Source organism: Amblyomma maculatum, chromosome 5 (genome assembly GCF_055883805.1).
Source record: "Amblyomma maculatum isolate TAMU_Amacu chromosome 5, ASM5588380v1, whole genome shotgun sequence".
Taxonomy (NCBI): domain Eukaryota; kingdom Metazoa; phylum Arthropoda; class Arachnida; order Ixodida; family Ixodidae; genus Amblyomma; species Amblyomma maculatum.
Window position 1 is genome coordinate 48,984,830 of NC_139348.1, and position 20,296 is coordinate 49,005,125.

Consider the following 20,296-nt stretch of genomic DNA (forward strand, 5'->3'; position numbering starts at 1 on the left):
CAAAATTGATGTCTAAACTAATTCGAGTATGGCGAATTCAGTGGGCATCTCTAAATTAGGATTGCTCACTCCCAAAATTTGGTCCCGTGGACACCGAGAATTTGACCTTATCAGAATGTGACCAAAATTGATGTCTAAACTAATTCGAGTATGGCCAATTCAGTGGGAATCTCTAAATCGGGATTTTTCACGCCTAAAATTTGGCCCCGCGGACACCGAAAACTTGACATCATCAAAATGTGACCAAAATTGATGTCTAAACTATTTCGAGTATGGCCAATTCAGTGGGGATCTCTAAATCGGGATTGCTCAGTCCCAAAATGTCCCTTGGACACCCAAAATTTGACCTTGTCAGAATGTGACCAAAAATGATGTTTAAACTAATTCGAGTATTTCCAATTCAGAGGGGATCTTAAATCGGGATTGCTCACTCCCAAATTGGCCCCATGGACACCGAAAAATTTGACCTCATCAGAAAGTGACCAAAATTGGTGTCTAAACTAATTCGAGTATGGCCAATTCAGTGGGGATCTCTAAATCGGGTTGCTCAATCCCAAAATTTGGCCCCTTGGACACCCAAAATTTGACCTCGTCAGAATGTGACTAAAATTGATGTCTAAACTAATTAGCGAGTTCAGTGGGGATCTCTAAATTGGGATTGCTCACTCCCAAAATTTAGCCCCGTGGACACCAAAAATTTGACCTTATCAGAATGTGACCAAAATTGATGTCTAAACTAATTAGAGTACAGCCAATTCAGTGGGGATCTCTAAATCGGGATTTCTCACTCCTAAAATTTGGCCCCGTGGACACCGAAAACTTGATGTCATCATGTGACCAGATTGACGTCTAAACTATTTCGAGTATGGCCAATTCAGTGGGATCTCTAAATAATAATTGCTCACTCCCAAAATTTGGCCCTGTGGACACCGAAAATTTGACCTCATCAGAATGTGACCAAAATTGATGTCCAAACTATTTCGAGTATGGCCAATTCAGTGGGGATCTCTAAATCGGAATTGTTCACTCCCAAAATTTGGCCCCGTGGACACCGAAAATTTGATCTCATCAGAATGTGACCAAAATTGATGTCTAAACTAATTCAAATATAGCCATTTCAGTGGGGACTTCTAAATCGGGATTGCTCACTCGCAAGATTTGGCCCCTTGGATACCCAAATTTGACCTTGACAGAATGTGACCAAAATTGATGTCTAAACTAATTCGAGTATGGCGAATTCAGTGGGGATCTCTAAATTGGGATTGCTCACTCTCAAAATTTGGCCCCGTGGACACCGAAAATTTGACCTTATCAGAATGTGACCAAAATTGATGTCTAAACTAATTCGAGTATGGCCAATTGAGTGGGGTTCTCTAAATCGGGATTGCTCAGTCCCAAAATGTGGTCCCTTGGACACCCAAAATTTGACCTCGTCAGAATGTGACCAATAATGATGTTTAAACTAATTCGAGTATGACCAATTCAGTGGGGATCTCTAAATCGGGATTGCTCAGTCCCAAAATTTGGCCCCTTGGACACCCAAAATTTGACCTCGTCAGAAAGTGACTAAAATTGATGTCTAAACCAATTCGAGTATAGCCAATTCAGTGGGGATCTCTAAGTCGGGATTGCTCACTCCCAAAATTTGGCCCCTTGGACACTGACAAATTGATGTAATCAGAATGTGACCAAAATTGATGTCTAAACTAATTCAATTATGGCCTATTCAGTGGGGACCTCTAAATCGGGATTGCTCGCTCCTAAATTTTGGCCCTTGGACACCCAAAATTTGACCTTGACAGAATGTGACCAAAATTGATTTCTAAGCTTTTTCGAGTATGGCTAATTCAGTGGGGATCTCTAAGTCGGGTTTGCCCTCTCCCATATTGGACCCTTGGACACCGAAAATTTGACCTCATCGGAATGTGACCAAAATTGATGTCTAAACTATTTCGAGTATGGCCAATTCAGTGGGGGATCTCTAAATCGGGATTGCTCACTCCCAAAATTTGGCACCGTTTACACCGAAAATTTGACCTCATCAGAATGTTACCAAAATTGATGTCTAAACTAATTCGAGTATGGCGAATTCAGTGGGGATCTCTAAATTGGGATTGCTGACTCCCAAAATATGGCCCCGTGGACACCGAAAATTTGACCTCATCAGAATGTGACCAAAATTGAGGTCTAAACTAATTCGAGTATGGCAAAATCAGTGCGGATCTCTAAATTGGGATTGCTCGCTCCCAAAATTTGGCCCCGTGGACACCGAAAATTTAACCTCATCAAAATATGACCAAAATTGATCTCTAAACTAATTCGAGCATGGCGAATTAAGTGGGGATCTCTAAATTGGGATTGCTCACTCCCAAAATTTGGCCCCGTGGACACCAAAAATTTGACCTTAAAAGAATGTGACCAAAATTGATGTCTAAACTAATTAGAGTACAGCCAATTCAGTGGGGATCTCTAAATCGGGATTTCTCACTCCCAAAATGTGGCCCCTTGGACACTGAAAACTTGACGTCATCAGAATGTGACGAAAATTGTTGTCTAAACTAATTCAAATATAGCCAATTCAGTGGGGACCTCTAAATCGGGATTGCTCACTCCCAAGATTTGGCCCCTTGGATACCCAAATTTGACCTTGACAGAATGTGACCAAAATTGATGTCTAAACTAATTCGAGTATGGCGAATTTAGTGGGGATCTCTAAATTGGGATTGCTCACTCCCAAAATTTGGCCCCGTGGACACCGAAAATTTGACCTTATCAGAATGTGACCAAAATTGATGTCTAAACTAATTCGAGTATGGCCAATTCAGTGGAAATTCTAAATCGGGATTTTTCACGCCTAAAATTTGGCCCCGCGGACACCGAAAACTTGATATCATCAAAATGTGACCAAAATTGATGTCTAAACTATTTCGAGTATGGCCAATTCAGTGGGGATCTCTAAATCGGGATTGCTCACTCCCAAAATTTGGCACCGTTTACACCGAAAATTTGACCTCATCAGAATGTTACCAAAATTGATGTCTAAACTAATTCGAGTATGGTGAATTCAGTGGGGATCTCCAATTGGGATTGCTGACTCCCAAAATATGGTCCCGTGGACACCGAAAATTTGACCTTATCAGCATGTGACCAAAATTGATGTCTAAACTAATTCGAGTATGGCCAATTCAGTGGGGATCTCTAAATCGGAATTGCTCACTCCCAAAATTTGGCCTCGTCGACACCGAAAATTTGACCTCATCAGAATGTGACCAGATTGATGTCTAAACTATTTCGAGTATGGCCAATTCAGTGGGGTCTCTAAATCGGAATTGCTCACTCCCAAAATTTGGCCCTGTGGACACAGAAAATTTGACCTCATCAGAATGTGACCAAAATTGAGGTCTAAACTAATTCGATTATGACCAATTGAGTGGGGAACTCTAAGTCGGGATTTCTCACTCCCAAAATGTGGCCCCTTGGACACTGAAAATTTGACGTCATCAGTATGTGACGAAAATTGTTGTCTAAACTAATGCAAATATAGCCAATTCAGTGGGGACCTCTAAATCGGGATTGTACACTCCCAAGATTTGGCCCCTTGGATACCCAAATTTGACCTTGACAAAATGTGACCAAAATTGATGTCTAAACTAATTCGAGCATGGCGAATTCAGTGGGCATCTCTAAATTGGGATTGCTCACTCCCAAAATTTGGTCCCGTGGACACCGAAAATTTGACCTTATCAGAATGTGACCAAATTTGATGTCTAAACTAATTCGAGTATGGCCAATTCAGTGGGAATCTCTAAATCGGGATTTTTCACGCCTAAAATTTGGCCCCGCGGACACCGAAAACTTGACATCATCAAAATGTGACCAAAATTGATGTCTAAACTATTTCGAGTATGGCCAATTCAGTGGGGATCTCTAAATCGGGATTGCTCAGTCCCAAAATGTGGTCCCTTGGACACCCAAAATTTGACCTTGTCAGAATGTGACCAAAAATGATGTTTAAACTAATTCGAGTATTTCCAATTCAGAGGGGATCTTAAATCGGGATTGCTCACTCCCAAATTGGCCCCATGGACACCGAAAAATTTGACCTCATCAGAAAGTGACCAAAATTGGTGTCTAAACTAATTCGAGTATGGCCAATTCAGTGGGGATCTCTAAATCGGGTTGCTCAATCCCAAAATTTGGCCCCTTGGACACCCAAAATTTGACCTCGTCAGAATGTGACTAAAACTGATGTCTAAACTAATTAGCGAGTTCAGTGGGGATCTCTAAATTGGGATTGCTCACTCCCAAAATTTAGCCCCGTGGACACCAAAAATTTGACCTTATCAGAATGTGACCAAAATTGATGTCTAAACTAATTAGAGTACAGCCAATTCAGTGGGGATCTCTAAATCGGGATTTCTCGCTCCTAAAATTTGGCCCCGTGGACACCGAAAACTTGATGTCATCATGTGACCAGATTGACGTCTAAACTATTTCGAGTATGGCCAATTCAGTGGGATCTCTAAATAATAATTGCTCACTCCCAAAATTTGGCCCTGTGAACACCGAAAATTTGACCTCATCAGAATGTGACCAAAATTGATGTCCAAACTATTTCGAGTATGGCCAATTCAGTGGGGATCTCTAAATCGGAATTGTTCACTCCCAAAATTTGGCCCCGTGGACACCGAAAATTTGATCTCATCAGAATGTGACCAAAATTGATGTCTAAACTAATTCAAATATAGCCATTTCAGTGGGGACTTCTAAATCGGGATTGCTCACTCGCAAGATTTGGCCCCTTGGATACCCAAATTTGACCTTGACAGAATGTGACCAAAATTGATGTCTAAACTAATTCGAGTATGGCGAATTCAGTGGGGATCTCTAAATTGGGATTGCTCACTCTCAAAATTTGGCCCCGTGGACACCGAAAATTCGACCTTATCAGAATGTGACCAAAATTGATGTCTAAACTAATTCGAGTATGGCCAATTGAGTGGGGTTCTCTAAATCGGGATTGCTCAGTCCCAAAATGTGGTCCCTTGGACACCCAAAATTTGACCTCGTCAGAATGTGACCAATAATGATGTTTAAACTAATTCGAGTATGACCAATTCAGTGGGGATCTCTAAATCGGGATTGCTCAGTCCCAAAATTTGGCCCCTTGGACACCCAAAATTTGACCTCGTCAGAAAGTGACTAAAATTGATGTCTAAACTAATTCGAGTATAGCCAATTCAGTGGGGATCTCTAAGTCGGGATTGCTCACTCCCAAAATTTGGCCCCTTGGACACTGACAAATTGATGTAATCAGAATGTGACCAAAATTGATGTCTAAACTAATTCCAGTATGGCGAATTCAGTGGGGATCTCTAAATCGGGATTGCTCACTCCCAAAATTTGGCACCGTGGACTCCGAAAATTTGACCTTATCAGAATGCGACCAAAATTGATATCTAAACTAATTCGAGTATGGCCAATTCAGTGGGGATCTCTAATTCGGGATTTCTCACTCCTAAAATTTGGCCCCGTGGACACCGAAAACTTGACCTCATCATCAGAATGTGACCAAGATTGATGTGTAAACTAATTCGAGTATGGCGAACTCAGTGGGGATCTCTAAATCGGGATTGCTCACTCCCAAAATTTGGCCATGTGGACACCGAAAATTTGACCTCATCAGAATGTGACCAAAATAGATGTCTAAACTATTTCGAGTATGGCCAATTCAGTGGGGATCCCTAAATCGGAATTGCTCACTCCCAAAATCTGGCCCCGTGGGCACCGGAAATTTGACCTCATTAGAATGTGACCAAAACTGATGTCTAAACAAATTCGAGTATGGCCAATTGAGTGGGCATCTCTAAGTCGGGATTGCTCACTCCCAAAATTTGGCCCCTTGGACACCAAAAATTTGACCTTATCAGACTGTGACCAAAATTGATGTCTAAACTAATTCGAGTATGGCAAATTCAGTGGGGATCTCTAAATCGTGATTGCTCAGTCCCAAAATTTGGCCCCTTGGACACCCAAAATTTGACCTCGTCAGAAAGTGACTAAAATTGATGTCTAAACTAATTCGAGTATAGGCAATTCAGTGGGGATCTCTAAATTGGGTTTGCTCACTCCCAAAATTTGGCCCTGTGGACACCAAAAATTTGACCTTATCAGAATGTGACCAAAATTGATGTCTAAACTAATTAGAGTACAGCCAATTCAGTGGGGATCTCTAAATAGTAATTGCTCACTCCCAAAATTTGGCCCTGTGGACACCGAAAATTTGACCTCATCAGAATGTGACCAAAATTGATGTCCAAACTATTTCGAGTATGGCCAATTCAGTGGGGATCTCTAAATCGGAATTGCTCACTCCCAAAATTTGGCCCCGTGGACACCGAAAATTTGATCTCATCAGAATGTGACCAAAATTGATGTCTAAACTAATTCGAGTATGACCAATTGAGTGGAGAACTCTAAGTCGGGATTGCTCACTCCCAAAATGTGGCCCCTTGGACACTGAATATTTGACGTCATCAGAATGTGACGAAAATTGTTGTCTAAACTAATTCAAATATAGCCATTTCAGTGGGGACCTCTAAATCGGGATTGCTCACTCGCAAGATTTGGCCCCTTGGATACCCAAATTTGACCTTTACAGAATGTGACCAAAATTGATGTCTAAACTAATTCGAGTATGGCGAATTCAGTGGGGATCTCTAAATTGGGATTGCTCACTCCCAAAATTTGGCCCCGTGGACACCGAAAATTTGACCTTATCAGAATGTGACCAAAATTGATGTCTAAACTAATTCGAGTATGGCCAATTGAGTGGGGTTCTCTAAATCGGGATTGCTCAGTCCCAAAATGTGGTCCCTGGGACACCCAAAATTTGACTTCGTCAGAATGTGACCAATAATGATGTTTAAACTAATTCGAGTATGGCCAATTCAGTGGGGATCTCTAAATCGGGATTGCTCAGTCCCAAAATTTGGCCCCTTGGACACCCAAAATTTGACCTCGCCAGAAAGTGACTAAAATTGATGTCTAAACTAATTCGAGTACAGCCAATTCAGTGGGGATCTCTAAGTCGGGATTGCTCACTCCCAAAATTTGGCCCCTTGGACACTGAAAAATTGATGTAATCAGAATGTGACCAAAATTGATGTCTAAACTAATTCAATTATGGCCTATTCAGTGGGGACCTCTAAATCGGGATTGCTCACTCCTAAATTTTGGCCCTTGGACACCCAAAATTTGACCTTGACAGAATGTGACCAAAATTGATTTCTAAGCTTTTTCGAGTATGGCTAATTCAGTGGGGATCTCTAAGTCGGGGTTGCCCTCTCCCATATTGGACCCTTGGACACCGAAAATTTGACCTCATCGGAATGTGACCAAAATTGATGTCTAAACTATTTCGAGTATGGCCATTTCAGTGGGGATCTCTAAATCGGGATTGCTCACTCCCAAAATTTGGCACCGTTTACACCGAAAATTTGACCTCATCAGAATGTTACCAAAATTGATGTCTAAACTAATTCGAGTATGGCGAATTCAGTGGGGATCTCTAAATTGGGATTGCTGACTCCCAAAATATGGCCCCGTGGACACCGAAAATTTGACCTTATCAGCATGTGACCAAAACTGATGTCTAAACTAATTCGAGTATGGCCAATTCAGTGGGGATCTCTAAATCGGAATTGCTCACTCCCAAAATTTGGCCTCGTGGACACCGAAATTTGACCTCATCAGAATGTGACCAAAATTGAGGTCTAAACTAATTCGAGTATGGCCAAATCAGTGCGGATCTCTAAATTGGGATTGCTCGCTCCCAAAATTTGGCCCCGTGGACACCGAAAATTTAACCTCATCAGAATATGACCAAAATTGATCTCTAAACTAATTCGAGCATGGCGAATTAAGTGGGGATCTGTAAATTGGGATTGCTCACTCCCAAAATTTGGCCCCGTGGACACCAAAAATCTGACCTTATCAGAATGTGACCAAAATTGATGTCTAAACTAATTAGAGTACAGCCAATTCAGTGGGGATCTCTAAATCGGGATTTCTCACTCCTAAAATTTGGCCCCGTGGACACCGAAAACTTGATGTCATCATGTGACCAGATTGATGTCTAAACTATTTCGAGTATGGCCAATTCAGTGGGATCTCTAAATAGTAATTGCTCACTCCCAAAATTTGGCCCTGAGGACACCGAAAACTTGACGTCATCAGAATGTGACCAGATTGATGTCTAAACTATTTTGAGTATGGCCAATTCAGTGGGGTCTCTAAATCGGAATTGCTCGCTCCCAAAGTTTGGCCCTGTGGACACCGAAAATTTGACCTCAACAGAATGTGACCAAAATTGAGGTCTAAACTACTTCGATTATGACCAATTGAGTGGGGAACTCTAAGTAGGGATTTCTTACTCCCAAAATGTGGCCCCTTGGACACTGAAAACTTGACGTCATCAGAATGTGACGAAAATTGTTGTCTAAACTAATTCAAATATAGCCAATTCAGTGGGAACCTCTACATCGGGATTGCTCACTCCCAAGATTTGGCCCCTTGGATACCCAAATTTGACCTTGACAGAATGTGACCAAAATTGATGTCTAAACTAATTCGAGTATGGCGAATTCAGTGGGGATCTCTAAATTGGGATTGCTCACTCCCAAAATTTGGCCCCATGGACACCGAAAATTTGACCTTATCAGAATGTGACCAAAATTGATGTCTAAACTAATTCGAGTATGGCCAAATCAGTGGGAATCTCTAAATCGGGATTTTTCACGCCTAAAATTTGGCCCCGCGGACACCGAAAACTTGACATCATCAAAATGTGACCAAAATTGATGTCTAAACTATTTCGAGTATGGCCAATTCAGTGGGGATCTCTAAATCGGAATTGCTCAGTCCCAAAATTTGGCCTCGTCGACGCCGAAAATTTGACCTCATCAGAATGTGACCAGATTTATGTCTAAACTATTTCTATTATGGCCAATTCAGTGGGGTCTCTAAATCGGAATTGCTCACTCCCAAAATTTGGCCCTGTGGACACAGAAAATTTGACCTCATCAGAATGTGACCAAAATTGAGGTCTAAACTAATTCGATTATGACCAATTGAGTGGGGAACTCTAAGTCGGGATTTCTCACTCCCAAAATGTGGCCCCTTGGACACTGAAAATTTGACGTCATCAGAATGTGACGAAAATTGTTGTCTAAACTAATGCAAATATAGCCAATTCAGTGGGGACCTCTAAATCGGGATTGTACACTCCCAAGATTTGGCCCCTTGGATACCCAAATTTGACCTTGACAGAATGTGACCAAAATTGATGTCTAAACTAATTCGAGTATGGCGAATTCAGTGGGCATCTCTAAATTAGGATTGCTCACTCCCAAAATTTGGTCCCGTGGACACCGAGAATTTGACCTTATCAGAATGTGACCAAAATTGATGTCTAAACTAATTCGAGTATGGCCAATTCAGTGGGAATCTCTAAATCGGGATTTTTCACGCCTAAAATTTGGCCCCGCGGACACCGAAAACTTGACATCATCAAAATGTGACCAAAATTGATGTCTAAACTATTTCGAGTATGGCCAATTCAGTGGGGATCTCTAAATCGGGATTGCTCAGTCCCAAAATGTCCCTTGGACACCCAAAATTTGACCTTGTCAGAATGTGACCAAAAATGATGTTTAAACTAATTCGAGTATTTCCAATTCAGAGGGGATCTTAAATCGGGATTGCTCACTCCCAAATTGGCCCCATGGACACCGAAAAATTTGACCTCATCAGAAAGTGACCAAAATTGGTGTCTAAACTAATTCGAGTATGGCCAATTCAGTGGGGATCTCTAAATCGGGTTGCTCAATCCCAAAATTTGGCCCCTTGGACACCCAAAATTTGACCTCGTCAGAATGTGACTAAAATTGATGTCTAAACTAATTAGCGAGTTCAGTGGGGATCTCTAAATTGGGATTGCTCACTCCCAAAATTTAGCCCCGTGGACACCAAAAATTTGACCTTATCAGAATGTGACCAAAATTGATGTCTAAACTAATTAGAGTACAGCCAATTCAGTGGGGATCTCTAAATCGGGATTTCTCACTCCTAAAATTTGGCCCCGTGGACACCGAAAACTTGATGTCATCATGTGACCAGATTGACGTCTAAACTATTTCGAGTATGGCCAATTCAGTGGGATCTCTAAATAATAATTGCTCACTCCCAAAATTTGGCCCTGTGGACACCGAAAATTTGACCTCATCAGAATGTGACCAAAATTGATGTCCAAACTATTTCGAGTATGGCCAATTCAGTGGGGATCTCTAAATCGGAATTGTTCACTCCCAAAATTTGGCCCCGTGGACACCGAAAATTTGATCTCATCAGAATGTGACCAAAATTGATGTCTAAACTAATTCAAATATAGCCATTTCAGTGGGGACTTCTAAATCGGGATTGCTCACTCGCAAGATTTGGCCCCTTGGATACCCAAATTTGACCTTGACAGAATGTGACCAAAATTGATGTCTAAACTAATTCGAGTATGGCGAATTCAGTGGGGATCTCTAAATTGGGATTGCTCACTCTCAAAATTTGGCCCCGTGGACACCGAAAATTTGACCTTATCAGAATGTGACCAAAATTGATGTCTAAACTAATTCGAGTATGGCCAATTGAGTGGGGTTCTCTAAATCGGGATTGCTCAGTCCCAAAATGTGGTCCCTTGGACACCCAAAATTTGACCTCGTCAGAATGTGACCAATAATGATGTTTAAACTAATTCGAGTATGACCAATTCAGTGGGGATCTCTAAATCGGGATTGCTCAGTCCCAAAATTTGGCCCCTTGGACACCCAAAATTTGACCTCGTCAGAAAGTGACTAAAATTGATGTCTAAACCAATTCGAGTATAGCCAATTCAGTGGGGATCTCTAAGTCAGGATTGCTCACTCCCAAAATTTGGCCCCTTGGACACTGACAAATTGATGTAATCAGAATGTGACCAAAATTGATGTTTAAACTAATTCAATTATGGCCTATTCAGTGGGGACCTCTAAATCGGGATTGCTCGCTCCTAAATTTTGGCCCTTGGACACCCAAAATTTGACCTTGACAGAATGTGACCAAAATTGATTTCTAAGCTTTTTCGAGTATGGCTAATTCAGTGGGGATCTCTAAGTCGGGTTTGCCCTCTCCCATATTGGACCCTTGGACACCGAAAATTTGACCTCATCGGAATGTGACCAAAATTGATGTCTAAACTATTTCGAGTATGGCCAATTCAGTGGGGGATCTCTAAATCGGGATTGCTCACTCCCAAAATTTGGCACCGTTTACACCGAAAATTTGACCTCATCAGAATGTTACCAAAATTGATGTCTAAACTAATTCGAGTATGGCGAATTCAGTGGGGATCTCTAAATTGGGATTGCTGACTCCCAAAATATGGCCCCGTGGACACCGAAAATTTGACCTCATCAGAATGTGACCAAAATTGAGGTCTAAACTAATTCGAGTATGGCAAAATCAGTGCGGATCTCTAAATTGGGATTGCTCGCTCCCAAAATTTGGCCCCGTGGACACCGAAAATTTAACCTCATCAAAATATGACCAAAATTGATCTCTAAACTAATTCGAGCATGGCGAATTAAGTGGGGATCTCTAAATTGGGATTGCTCACTCCCAAAATTTGGCCCCGTGGACACCAAAAATTTGACCTTAAAAGAATGTGACCAAAATTGATGTCTAAACTAATTAGAGTACAGCCAATTCAGTGGGGATCTCTAAATCGGGATTTCTCACTCCCAAAATGTGGCCCCTTGGACACTGAAAACTTGACGTCATCAGAATGTGACGAAAATTGTTGTCTAAACTAATTCAAATATAGCCAATTCAGTGGGGACCTCTAAATCGGGATTGCTCACTCCCAAGATTTGGCCCCTTGGATACCCAAATTTGACCTTGACAGAATGTGACCAAAATTGATGTCTAAACTAATTCGAGTATGGCGAATTTAGTGGGGATCTCTAAATTGGGATTGCTCACTCCCAAAATTTGGCCCCGTGGACACCGAAAATTTGACCTTATCAGATTGTGACCAAAATTGATGTCTAAACTAATTCGAGTATGGCCAATTCAGTGGAAATTCTAAATCGGGATTTTTCACGCCTAAAATTTGGCCCCGCGGACACCGAAAACTTGATATCATCAAAATGTGACCAAAATTGATGTCTAAACTATTTCGAGTATGGCCAATTCAGTGGGGATCTCTAAATCGGGATTGCTCACTCCCAAAATTTGGCACCGTTTACACCGAAAATTTGACCTCATCAGAATGTTACCAAAATTGATGTCTAAACTAATTCGAGTATGGTGAATTCAGTGGGGATCTCCAATTGGGATTGCTGACTCCCAAAATATGGTCCCGTGGACACCGAAAATTTGACCTTATCAGCATGTGACCAAAATTGATGTCTAAACTAATTCGAGTATGGCCAATTCAGTGGGGATCTCTAAATCGGAATTGCTCACTCCCAAAATTTGGCCTCGTCGACACCGAAAATTTGACCTCATCAGAATGTGACCAGATTGATGTCTAAACTATTTCGAGTATGGCCAATTCAGTGGGGTCTCTAAATCGGAATTGCTCACTCCCAAAATTTGGCCCTGTGGACACAGAAAATTTGACCTCATCAGAATGTGACCAAAATTGAGGTCTAAACTAATTCGATTATGACCAATTGAGTGGGGAACTCTAAGTCGGGATTTCTCACTCCCAAAATGTGGCCCCTTGGACACTGAAAATTTGACGTCATCAGTATGTGACGAAAATTGTTGTCTAAACTAATGCAAATATAGCCAATTCAGTGGGGACCTCTAAATCGGGATTGTACACTCCCAAGATTTGGCCCCTTGGATACCCAAATTTGACCTTGACAAAATGTGACCAAAATTGATGTCTAAACTAATTCGAGCATGGCGAATTCAGTGGGCATCTCTAAATTGGGATTGCTCACTCCCAAAATTTGGTCCCGTGGACACCGAAAATTTGACCTTATCAGAATGTGACCAAATTTGATGTCTAAACTAATTCGAGTATGGCCAATTCAGTGGGAATCTCTAAATCGGGATTTTTCACGCCTAAAATTTGGCCCCGCGGACACCGAAAACTTGACATCATCAAAATGTGACCAAAATTGATGTCTAAACTATTTCGAGTATGGCCAATTCAGTGGGGATCTCTAAATCGGGATTGCTCAGTCCCAAAATGTGGTCCCTTGGACACCCAAAATTTGACCTTGTCAGAATGTGACCAAAAATGATGTTTAAACTAATTCGAGTATTTCCAATTCAGAGGGGATCTTAAATCGGGATTGCTCACTCCCAAATTGGCCCCATGGACACCGAAAAATTTGACCTCATCAGAAAGTGACCAAAATTGGTGTCTAAACTAATTCGAGTATGGCCAATTCAGTGGGGATCTCTAAATCGGGTTGCTCAATCCCAAAATTTGGCCCCTTGGACACCCAAAATTTGACCTCGTCAGAATGTGACTAAAACTGATGTCTAAACTAATTAGCGAGTTCAGTGGGGATCTCTAAATTGGGATTGCTCACTCCCAAAATTTAGCCCCGTGGACACCAAAAATTTGACCTTATCAGAATGTGACCAAAATTGATGTCTAAACTAATTAGAGTACAGCCAATTCAGTGGGGATCTCTAAATCGGGATTTCTCGCTCCTAAAATTTGGCCCCGTGGACACCGAAAACTTGATGTCATCATGTGACCAGATTGACGTCTAAACTATTTCGAGTATGGCCAATTCAGTGGGATCTCTAAATAATAATTGCTCACTCCCAAAATTTGGCCCTGTGAACACCGAAAATTTGACCTCATCAGAATGTGACCAAAATTGATGTCCAAACTATTTCGAGTATGGCCAATTCAGTGGGGATCTCTAAATCGGAATTGTTCACTCCCAAAATTTGGCCCCGTGGACACCGAAAATTTGATCTCATCAGAATGTGACCAAAATTGATGTCTAAACTAATTCAAATATAGCCATTTCAGTGGGGACTTCTAAATCGGGATTGCTCACTCGCAAGATTTGGCCCCTTGGATACCCAAATTTGACCTTGACAGAATGTGACCAAAATTGATGTCTAAACTAATTCGAGTATGGCGAATTCAGTGGGGATCTCTAAATTGGGATTGCTCACTCTCAAAATTTGGCCCCGTGGACACCGAAAATTTGACCTTATCAGAATGTGACCAAAATTGATGTCTAAACTAATTCGAGTATGGCCAATTGAGTGGGGTTCTCTAAATCGGGATTGCTCAGTCCCAAAATGTGGTCCCTTGGACACCCAAAATTTGACCTCGTCAGAATGTGACCAATAATGATGTTTAAACTAATTCGAGTATGACCAATTCAGTGGGGATCTCTAAATCGGGATTGCTCAGTCCCAAAATTTGGCCCCTTGGACACCCAAAATTTGACCTCGTCAGAAAGTGACTAAAATTGATGTCTAAACTAATTCGAGTATAGCCAATTCAGTGGGGATCTCTAAGTCGGGATTGCTCACTCCCAAAATTTGGCCCCTTGGACACTGACAAATTGATGTAATCAGAATGTGACCAAAATTGATGTCTAAACTAATTCAATTATGGCCTATTCAGTGGGGACCTCTAAATCGGGATTGCTCGCTCCTAAATTTTGGCCCTTGGACACCCAAAATTTGACCTTGACAGAATGTGACCAAAATTGATTTCTAAGCTTTTTCGAGTATGGCTAATTCAGTGGGGATCTCTAAGTCGGGTTTGCCCTCTCCCATATTGGACCCTTGGACACCGAAAATTTGACCTCATCGGAATGTGACCAAAATTGATGTCTAAACTATTTCGAGTATGGCCAATTCAGTGGGGGATCTCTAAATCGGGATTGCTCACTCCCAAAATTTGGCACCGTTTACACCGAAAATTTGACCTCATCAGAATGTTACCAAAATTGATGTCTAAACTAATTCGAGTATGGCGAATTCAGTGGGGATCTCTAAATTGGGATTGCTGACTCCCAAAATATGGCCCCGTGGACACCGAAAATTTGACCTCATCAGAATGTGACCAAAATTGAGGTCTAAACTAATTCGAGTATGGCAAAATCAGTGCGGATCTCTAAATTGGGATTGCTCGCTCCCAAAATTTGGCCCCGTGGACACCGAAAATTTAACCTCATCAAAATATGACCAAAATTGATCTCTAAACTAATTCGAGCATGGCGAATTAAGTGGGGATCTCTAAATTGGGATTGCTCACTCCCAAAATTTGGCCCCGTGGACACCAAAAATTTGACCTTAAAAGAATGTGACCAAAATTGATGTCTAAACTAATTAGAGTACAGCCAATTCAGTGGGGATCTCTAAATCGGGATTTCTCACTCCCAAAATGTGGCCCCTTGGACACTGAAAACTTGACGTCATCAGAATGTGACGAAAATTGTTGTCTAAACTAATTCAAATATAGCCAATTCAGTGGGGACCTCTAAATCGGGATTGCTCACTCCCAAGATTTGGCCCCTTGGATACCCAAATTTGACCTTGACAGAATGTGACCAAAATTGATGTCTAAACTAATTCGAGTATGGCGAATTTAGTGGGGATCTCTAAATTGGGATTGCTCACTCCCAAAATTTGGCCCCGTGGACACCGAAAATTTGACCTTATCAGAATGTGACCAAAATTGATGTCTAAACTAATTCGAGTATGGCCAATTCAGTGGAAATTCTAAATCGGGATTTTTCACGCCTAAAATTTGGCCCCGCGGACACCGAAAACTTGATATCATCAAAATGTGACCAAAATTGATGTCTAAACTATTTCGAGTATGGCCAATTCAGTGGGGATCTCTAAATCGGGATTGCTCACTCCCAAAATTTGGCACCGTTTACACCGAAAATTTGACCTCATCAGAATGTTACCAAAATTGATGTCTAAACTAATTCGAGTATGGTGAATTCAGTGGGGATCTCCAATTGGGATTGCTGACTCCCAAAATATGGCCTGTGGACACCGAAAATTTGACCTTATCAGCATGTGACCAAAATTGATGTCTAAACTAATTCGAGTATGGCCAATTCAGTGGGGATCTCTAAATCGGAATTGCTCACTCCCAAAATTTGGCCTCGTCGACACCGAAAATTTGACCTCATCAGAATGTGACCAGATTGATGTCTAAACTATTTCGAGTATGGCCAATTCAGTGGGGTCTCTAAATCGGAATTGCTCACTCCCAAAATTTGGCCCTGTGGACACAGAAAATTTGACCTCATCAGAATGTGACCAAAATTGAGGTCTAAACTAATTCGATTATGACCAATTGAGTGGGGAACTCTAAGCCGGGATTTCTCACTCCCAAAATGTGGCCCCTTGGACACTGAAAATTTGACGTCATCAGTATGTGACGAAAATTGTTGTCTAAACTAATGCAAATATAGCCAATTCAGTGGGGACCTCTAAATCGGGATTGTACACTCCCAAGATTTGGCCCCTTGGATACCCAAATTTGACCTTGACAAAATGTGACCAAAATTGATGTCTAAACTAATTCGAGCATGGCGAATTCAGTGGGCATCTCTAAATTGGGATTGCTCACTCCCAAAATTTGGTCCCGTGGACACCGAAAATTTGACCTTATCAGAATGTGACCAAATTTGATGTCTAAACTAATTCGAGTATGGCCAATTCAGTGGGAATCTCTAAATCGGGATTTTTCACGCCTAAAATTTGGCCCCGCGGACACCGAAAACTTGACATCATCAAAATGTGACCAAAATTGATGTCTAAACTATTTCGAGTATGGCCAATTCAGTGGGGATCTCTAAATCGGGATTGCTCAGTCCCAAAATGTGGTCCCTTGGACACCCAAAATTTGACCTTGTCAGAATGTGACCAAAAATGATGTTTAAACTAATTCGAGTATTTCCAATTCAGAGGGGATCTTAAATCGGGATTGCTCACTCCCAAATTGGCCCCATGGACACCGAAAAATTTGACCTCATCAGAAAGTGACCAAAATTGGTGTCTAAACTAATTCGAGTATGGCCAATTCAGTGGGGATCTCTAAATCGGGTTGCTCAATCCCAAAATTTGGCCCCTTGGACACCCAAAATTTGACCTCGTCAGAATGTGACTAAAATTGATGTCTAAACTAATTAGCGAGTTCAGTGGGGATCTCTAAATTGGGATTGCTCACTCCCAAAATTTAGCCCCGTGGACACCAAAAATTTGACCTTATCAGAATGTGACCAAAATTGATGTCTAAACTAATTAGAGTACAGCCAATTCAGTGGGGATCTCTAAATCGGGATTTCTCACTCCTAAAATTTGGCCCCGTGGACACCGAAAACTTGATGTCATCATGTGACCAGATTGACGTCTAAACTATTTCGAGTATGGCCAATTCAGTGGGATCTCTAAATAATAATTGCTCACTCCCAAAATTTGGCCCTGTGGACACCGAAAATTTGACCTCATCAGAATGTGACCAAAATTGATGTCCAAACTATTTCGAGTATGGCCAATTCAGTGGGGATCTCTAAATCGGAATTGTTCACTCCCAAAATTTGGCCCCGTGGACACCGAAAATTTGATCTCATCAGAATGTGACCAAAATTGATGTCTAAACTAATTCAAATATAGCCATTTCAGTGGGGACTTCTAAATCGGGATTGCTCACTCGCAAGATTTGGCCCCTTGGATACCCAAATTTGACCTTGACAGAATGTGACCAAAATTGATGTCTAAACTAATTCGAGTATGGCGAATTCAGTGGGGATCTCTAAATTGGGATTGCTCACTCTCAAAATTTGGCCCCGTGGACACCGAAAATTTGACCTTATCAGAATGTGACCAAAATTGATGTCTAAACTAATTCGAGTATGGCCAATTGAGTGGGGTTCTCTAAATCGGGATTGCTCAGTCCCAAAATGTGGTCCCTTGGACACCCAAAATTTGACCTCGTCAGAATGTGACCAATAATGATGTTTAAACTAATTCGAGTATGACCAATTCAGTGGGGATCTCTAAATCGGGATTGCTCAGTCCCAAAATTTGGCCCCTTGGACACCCAAAATTTGACCTCGTCAGAAAGTGACTAAAATTGATGTCTAAACTAATTCGAGTATAGCCAATTCAGTGGGGATCTCTAAGTCGGGATTGCTCACTCCCAAAATTTGGCCCCTTGGACACTGACAAATTGATGTAATCAGAATGTGACCAAAATTGATGTCTAAACTAATTCAATTATGGCCTATTCAGAGGGGACCTCTAAATCGGGATTGCTCACTCCTAAATTTTGGCCCTTGGACACCCAAAATTTGACCTTGACAGAATGTGACCAAAATTGATTTCTAAGCTTTTTCGAGTATGGCTAATTCAGTGGGGATCTCTAAGTCGGGTTTGCCCTCTCCCATATTGGACCCTTGGACACCGAAAATTTGACCTCATCGGAATGTGACCAAAATTGATGTCTAAACTATTTCGAGTATGGCCAATTCAGTGGGGGATCTCTAAATCGGGATTGCTCACTCCCAAAATTTGGCACCGTTTACACCGAAAATTTGACCTCATCAGAATGTTACCAAAATTGATGTCTAAACTAATTCGAGTATGGCGAATTCAGTGGGGATCTCTAAATTGGGATTGCTGACTCCCAAAATATGGCCCCGTGGACACCGAAAATTTGACCTCATCAGAATGTGACCAAAATTGAGGTCTAAACTAATTCGAGTATGGCAAAATCAGTGCTGATCTCTAAATTGGGATTGCTCGCTCCCAAAATTTGGCCCCGTGGACACCGAAAATTTAACCTCATCAAAATATGACCAAAATTGATCTCTAAACTAATTCGAGCATGGCGAATTAAGTGGGGATCTCTAAATTGGGATTGCTCACTCCCAAAATTTGGCCCCGTGGACACCAAAAATTTGACCTTATAAGAATGTGACCAAAATTGATGTCTAAACTAATTAGAGTACAGCCAATTCAGTGGGGATCTCTAAATCGGGATTTCTCACTCCCAAAATGTGGCCCCTTGGACACTGAAAACTTGACGTCATCAGAATGTGACGAAAATTGTTGTCTAAACTAATTCAAATATAGCCAATTCAGTGGGGACCTCTAAATCGGGATTGCTCACTCCCAAGATTTGGCCCCTTGGATACCCAAATTTGACCTTGACAGAATGTGACCAAAATTGATGTCTAAACTAATTCGAGTATGGCGAATTTAGTGGGGATCTCTAAATTGGGATTGCTCACTCCCAAAATTTGGCCCCGTGGACACCGAAAATTTGACCTTATCAGAATGTGACCAAAATTGATGTCTAAACTAATTCGAGTATGGCCAATTCAGTGGAAATTCTAAATCGGGATTTTTCACGCCTAAAATTTGGCCCCGCGGACACCGAAAACTTGATATCATCAAAATGTGACCAAAATTAATGTCTAAACTATTTCGAGTATGGCCAATTCAGTGGGGATCTCTAAAACGGGATTGCTCACTCCCAAAATTTGGCACCGTTTACACCGAAAATTTGACCTCATCAGAATGTTACCAAAATTGATGTCTAAACTAATTCGAGTATGGTGAATTCAGTGGGGATCTCCAATTGGGATTGCTGACTCCCAAAATATGGTCCCGTGGACACCGAAAATTTGACCTTATCAGCATGTGACCAAAATTGATGTCTAAACTAATTCGAGTATGGCCAATTCAGTGGGGATCTCTAAATCGGAATTGCTCACTCCCAAAATTTGGCCTCGTCGACACCGAAAATTTGACCTCATCAGAATGTGACCAGATTAATGTCTAAACTATTTCGAGTATGGCCAATTCAGTGGGGTCTCTAAATCGGAATTGCTCACTCCCAAAATTTGGCCCTGTGGACACAGAAAATTTGACCTCATCAGAATGTGACCAAAATTGAGGTCTAAACTAATTCGATTATGACGAATTGAGTGGGGAACTCTAAGTCGGGATTTCTCACTCCCAAAATGTGGCCCCTTGGACACTGAAAATTTGACGTCATCAGTATGTGACGAAAATTGTTGTCTAAACTAATGCAAATATAGCCAATTCAGTGGGGACCTCTAAATCGGGATTGTACACTCCCAAGATTTGGCCCCTTGGATACCCAAATTTGACCTTGACAAAATGTGACCAAAATTGATGTCTAAACTAATTCGAGCATGGCGAATTCAGTGGGCATCTCTAA